Below are 6,341 nucleotides of genomic sequence, written 5' to 3'. Positions count from 1 at the left end.
CACGACCCTGAGGGCCCCCGCCCCAACCCCCGGCTCCCATCACGCTGGCTGGGAGGCAGGAAGCCGTACAGAGCTTTCTGGATATGGACATGTCTGCTGCTTGCTCGTGACGTCAAAAGAATGGCACGAAAGGGCACGGACTCGGCCGGAGCTTGGCGCCGGGCAGCGGCACTCGGCCGCCCCCAGGGCTCACCTGCAGACCCCAGGTCCCCACCTGTAGACCCCAGGCCTGGAGCTCTCAGACCCCAGGTCCCCACCGGCAGACCCCGGGTCCCCGGAGCTCTCAGGCCACAGGTCCCCACCTGCAGACCCCGGGACCCCGGAGCTCTCAGGCCACAGGTCCCCGGGGCTCTCAGCATGGATTTCTTTCTTTATTTTTTAAGATTCGTTTATGTGAGAGAGAGGGAGGGGGAGCTGCGGGGGGGCTCCCAGGCTGGCATCCTGAGCACAGGGCGGCCCAGGGCTCCATCCCCACCCGGGGTCCCCCCAAGCTCAAGTCAGCCTGGGCCCCCAGGCACTCCTGAAAGGGGCTTTGTGACTTGGGGCCACTTCCAAGGCGCAGGGCAAATGGGGTGCTGCTGTCCCTGGGGAGCGTGGCCCCTCACGGTCTCCTGGCCCCAGAGGCTCCCTGGAACCCGGGGCGTGGCCTCCTGACCGGACTTGCAGCCTGGCCTGGTGCACACGGGGAGGCATGTGTCTGCTGCGGGGCTCCCTTCCTGTCCCCTCCCGTCCCCTCCACTCCCTGCTCCCTGCAGGCCGTGGGGACAGAAGCCCTGCTGCCTGGCTCCCTGCTCCGGGCGCCCTGACACCTGGCGCCGAGGTCTGCATGCCTGCTCCATCCCTGCAGCCCCCCGAAAGCAGCTGGAGGCGGAGGCCCCCAAGGGAGCGACACAGGGCGTGGGCGACCAAGGCAGGGCCAGGGCACCCCTCGGCCTCCGTGCACCCCAGCCCCTGCAGAGCAGCCTGCGGGCCAAGGCCTCGGTGCTCCTTAAGGAGTGCTCACCGTCAGACCACCCCTGTGCTGGGGAGGCCGGGGAGGCTGGGGTGGCACAGAGCAGGGCTTCTCAAAGTGAGGTGCGGGGCCTCTGCAGCGGCCAGGCGAGGTGGAAGCTGCTTCTAGGAGAGTGTAAGTGGGTGGTGCTTGCCTTTCGCACCCCTGGCGTCTCACTAGGCCTCAGCGGGGTGTCCAGGAGCACATGATGCACGTGCAGCACACACAGAACACAGGAGCGGATTGACAGTCGGACGCCTGCTGTTCCACTGGACGTGGGAGGTGTTTGCAGAAAATCTGGACCGGACCACCCTTCCCACCACGGCTGTTCTAGGGAAGCACGGTTATCCTTCACGAGCAGACGGCAGGTTAACAGGGAAGGATCCCGTTATCTTACACTAGGCTAGCGGACACCTTGCGGACACCTTGCGGTCTCCCCGTGTTCACTCCTAACAGGGCGCCCACCGGGGGACGCAGCCAACAAACACTAAAGCTCTGCAGGTCATCGATACTCCTCAGAAGTGGAAACGGGTCCTGGGGCCGAGGGCGCCGGGGTGAACAAGCACCGCACCTGGAGCCCTCCCTGCTGGGTCACGGGCCAGCCTGGCCGCGTCGTAGCCAAGGAGGCGTCTTCCTGCCTCAGGTGCCCACCTGGAGGCCGCTGCTTCCAATCCCAGAGGCGACACCGTCGTGGGGACGCACCGAATTCATACGACGGAAAGCACGTCCTGAAGACCCGCCACTTGGTAAGTCCTTTGTTCCAGCTGTTGTTCCTAACGAATTCTCACCAGTTTTTGCGTTTCTTTCCAGGAAATAAAGATGAAGGACTGCATTACCAAGTCATCCAGATACACTTCATTCACTTGGAGGAGGGACAGGAGAGAGATTTTGTGGGGAGGGTCTGGGTCCCAGCAGACATCACAGTAGCTTCCACTGACCGCCAGGGTGATGTTCTCATCCGGCGGCACCCGGCCCACAAAAACCTCTTCAGGAAAACGAAAACACCTCGCTTTGACAAATACAGCCCATTTTCTACGTCTGCGGATGCTAGGTCTATAGGGCGGGTAATCGTGGGCCGGGTGACACGTCCGGGGCCCAGCAGCCCCGGCGAGGTCGGCCCCGAGGATGGGTACCAAGTGGGGCAAGAACGAAACACGAGGACGCGGTATCCGAACAAACGCCTCGGATCTAGGATTTACAGGTCTTACTCGATGAAACCGAAATTATAGATTTCTTTAAGAAAACATAAATGTGAGGCTTTGGGAGTAGTTTTAATGCTTCTAATATAGATTCAGGCACACACTAAATATAGATGCATTCTTCCCCTCTAAAGAGACGCACGTGTTTACTCGGCAAACAGTTCATATTAGAAGTTTATTATGTTTTGAAGGAGCTGAAAAAGTCGGACTTTGGGGAGTGCCGTGGGGACAGCACAGACAACGTGGGGAAACGGGCATTTCCGTGCTTTCAAGGTGGGTCAGCCTTAGACCACCACGAGCATCCAGGCTCTTGGCCGCTAGAGCGAGGGAAGAGGTGGGGTGGTGGGGCTTACTGAGGTCACCTCAATGTGTCACCAAAGGGTGAAACTCCAGGAGTCAGGCAGCCTTTCATTTTTCAGCACAGACCATCGAGCGATTAAGAGCAGCATGACCTTGGGCTTTTATGCCCCAGATCCTTCAGCCGTGAAACGGGAATAACGTATCTACCTCTTGTGGGTGCTGGAATAATCAGGGAATACGATGCACGTAAAGTCCGTGCCCTTAAAAGCATATTGACAGGAAAACACCATCGGGTGATACATGGAAATCAAAGTCATGTAGACCGTGTGACAGTGTCACGGTGAGGTGCCCGGTTACTACCGCTGCTGTGAAATGACTATTAAGCTCATGGTTCTGTGGGGTGGGGGTCTTGGAAGGTCTCCCCTGGGTGGGCCTCGCTTGGGATGTGTCGTGTGCTTGCCATCAGATGACGGCAGGTCCTGCCAGGGTCGAGGCTGGACCGCACCGGGTTTGACCGACGGTGCCCGTAGACGCCGGCCGCGGTGCCGGTGCTGCCTGGGGCTCGGCGGGTTCCGCCAACCGACTGCGGCTCTTCCAGGGACTTCCGCCGTGGCCTGGGCTTTTATACAGCGTGCCCTCGGCGGAGCTCAGGACTCTAGGTGGTCGGGTGTGCAAGGAGGCCAGGCGGGAGCCGACTGCCTTCTGCGGCTTCTCGAGTCAGCAGCGTCTCTTCTGCATTTTACTGGTAACGATGGAGTCGCGGAGGCCAACCCGGCCTCAAGGAGGGAGACGACGGGCAAGTGGTTAGCAGCACATCGTGAAGCTGCCACCTAAAACGGTAGCTTCCAGTCTGTACGGTCTCCAAAAGAATACGGGAGAGAGGACGTGGAAAGTATCGACAAGATCCCGAACCACCTGGAGGCCCTTCCCCTGCGCCCGGCTGAGGGCAGGCCCCCCGGAACATAAGGAACGGCGGTCTGCCCCACGGCCCGGGGAGTGTGTGGGGGCCTGGGCAAGGTCCCCGAGCCTCCTGGGGACCGGCTTCCTCCCGCGCCACCCGTCCCCGGCCCCTCACGTCCAGCCGCGGAGGAGACGGGCGGATTCTAACATGCAGCAGGTCTCGCGGTGGAGGGGATGGCGCTCGCCTCGCGCCCGTCACCCCTGCTCCCACCCGTGGACCCCCATCCAGCCACGCGAGCAGAGCCCGCCTCCCGGGACCCTGGGTAACAGTGTGTGGCCGGGAAGAGGGAAGACGGATTTGGCAACACGGGCTGCCCCAGGCGGCCCCACAGGTGATCGTCAGTACGTTGTATTGGAAAACTCAAAGGTCTGTGGGATACACAAGCTGACCCAATTGCCCTCATCTCCGCGTCATGACTTGGTGCCGTCGCCGATGAGCCTAAGCACGTCGCCTTCCTCTGAGCACTTTTCGAGCTCGCCAGGACTAGCAGCACCTCCCTCGCGAGGATGTCGCACACGCAGGGCCAGCGGCACAGCTCTCACCTGGTCCCCTGCAAACGGATTATTGCGGATTCCAAATTAACACTACCCAACGGGATCTCAACAGTTTAGAAATGACTAAGGTGGGGGAAAACAGCGGAAGTAGGAGTCCACAAATAGGGAAAGAGGTTGGGGGCAAAATATGTTCACAATCTAGGAAAGAAAAGGTCTTTTCCTTGGCGCGTGCTGATATTTATGTTACTTGTGCTTGCATCATATGCAGGGCGTTAAATTCCAGGTCTTTCTAGATTTAGACCAAGACCCTTTTCGGGGTTTGCTGCGGGTTTAACAGGCTTGTGTAAAGGCCCGTGGCCCCCCAGAGCGCTCCCCAGACGGGACGCTGCTGCCGCAGTGCCGCGATGCTGAGAGTGCTGCGCCAGGCTTCACCCGGTCTGGTTCCCTGAGCCTCCCTGAACAAGTCACCCAACCTCCTGGAGTCTGTTCCCTCAGCTGTGAAGCAGCAGCCCCTACACCTCTCAGCTGAGAGGCAAGGTGGAGCGTGACGGCCCTTTCCACTCCCTGGAACAAATCCACACTCGGCAAAGCAGAAAGAGCACATCGAGCCTGTGGCTAGCCTGCAGAGGAGGTGCGGGGGCCGCCAGGGCCGTGGTTTCATGCACACGGACAAGGCAATGCTCTCCCACTGCTGATCCCAGCCTTGAGGTCTCGGGCTAACGCCAGACGAACCCCCTTGCCGGGGCCACCTGGTCCTGGGTGCGCTCCCGGGAGGCGGCTCCACGCGAGTCACAGCAGCCGCAGCAGCCTTGGCGCGGAGGAAGGCCTGATAGGATCTGCTGCCCACTGCAAGCTCGGGCGACGGACTTAAAGGAACAGGCACTGAGGGGAAACAGCTACAGGAATCTGATTTACTCAAGATTCACTTTCGGGTTAATTTGGATTCATTCTGGATTCGATCACAAGGAAATGCATGGGTGCAGGGGGTCAGAGTGGAAACCTTCGTAAGTCACGGGGTGAGCATGGGGAACGTAGCGGAGAATACTGTATCGCCTATTTGAAAGTGGCTCCGAAAAGTAATCTTAAAAGTCCTCATCGTTAAGAAAAAACTTTTAGGACTGCATGGATGATGTGTATTTTTTCTGTGCCCTCCTTCCCAAAGGCAAAGAACCTGTGTTTTATAAAATTATGATGTGGAGAGAAGTGAGATGAAATTGCGTGCTAAGTGCAGGGAGTACTTTACTGGTCGGCCAACACCGTCATTACTCTCCCCAGGTAAGGACACCCCAAAGTTAAGGGGTGTGTATACAGACAAGGCACACAGACTGTGCCGGGCTGGTAACGGGGGCTGGAGACAGCAGGTGTCCGCGGCAATCATCTCTGCATGTCGCGCCGAGTGACAAAATGTTGAATGGGAAACAAAGACGACAAAAGCTACGGCGCGGTGTCATGTACGTTCAGTGAAGTGTAGCTTAGAAACACAGCACCTGTGGAGCAGGACATCCTTTTCCCAGGACGTAGATTTAGAGACGTGTCAAACACCGGGGAACGGGTCGCTGTGTGAGAACAATGTCGGAAAACAGGATGAAGGAAGATCTTTACGGCCAGGGAGCCCTCCGTGGTTAGTGAGAGCGAACCTGTGCACCGAGGAAACACAATTAACTGCACTCTGCACCCGAGGTTTACAGAAGCCCTAGGTCTGCTGAGAGGGCCAGTGGGCACGTGGTAAGGGCCAGCGCTCCCCGGCGGCCGCTCCGCAGACACACCGCTCCCGCGGCAGCGCCACGTCCTTGCTGGAGCAGGCTTGCTCTCTAAGGGAGAGGAACCTTAACACTTACCTCTTCAGCCCCCTCCACCGGGGAGGGAACGAACACCCCCTTGCACACACGGAAAAACCAAGTCGCTCTTCCCGAGTCACGGGATAGCTCGAGGGGTTTGAGCTCCGCGGCGAAGCCCATCTCTGCCGTGACTCCCCTGAGCCACCCGGACAGGGAGCCCCCTCGTGCTGAGCCCTGAGGCCGGCTTTTGTTCCAAAAGTGAGGTCTAAACATTTTACGTTATTTTCTTCCTCAACTAACTGCTCGAGTAAAGGTAGGTCTGGAAACCGAGCCTGAGGGCGCAGCGGGGCACCTTTGCGCATTCACATCTACAAGTAAAGAACCTTTACGGCCGGCCGACGACACGCCAACCTGCCCGAACTCAAGGAGAGTGACCTGCACCACGTCACGAGCCGTAACACGCTCAAACGAGGACATTCGCCTTCCTCATAGCTTCCCAGCCCCCTTCTGGGGGTTCCGGTGCCAGGGCAAGGTGGAGTTACTCCTCCCAAAGTCCAACCACACGTGTGGAGAGGACAAGTCACTCCTGCTCTCCCATGTCATTCTGACAGCCAGGAA

This window comes from Canis lupus, chromosome 4 (genome assembly GCF_048164855.1).
Source record: "Canis lupus baileyi chromosome 4, mCanLup2.hap1, whole genome shotgun sequence".
Classification (NCBI taxonomy): domain Eukaryota; kingdom Metazoa; phylum Chordata; class Mammalia; order Carnivora; family Canidae; genus Canis; species Canis lupus.
The sequence above is the reverse complement of the archived record's forward strand: the minus strand, read 5'-3'. Positions refer to the sequence as shown.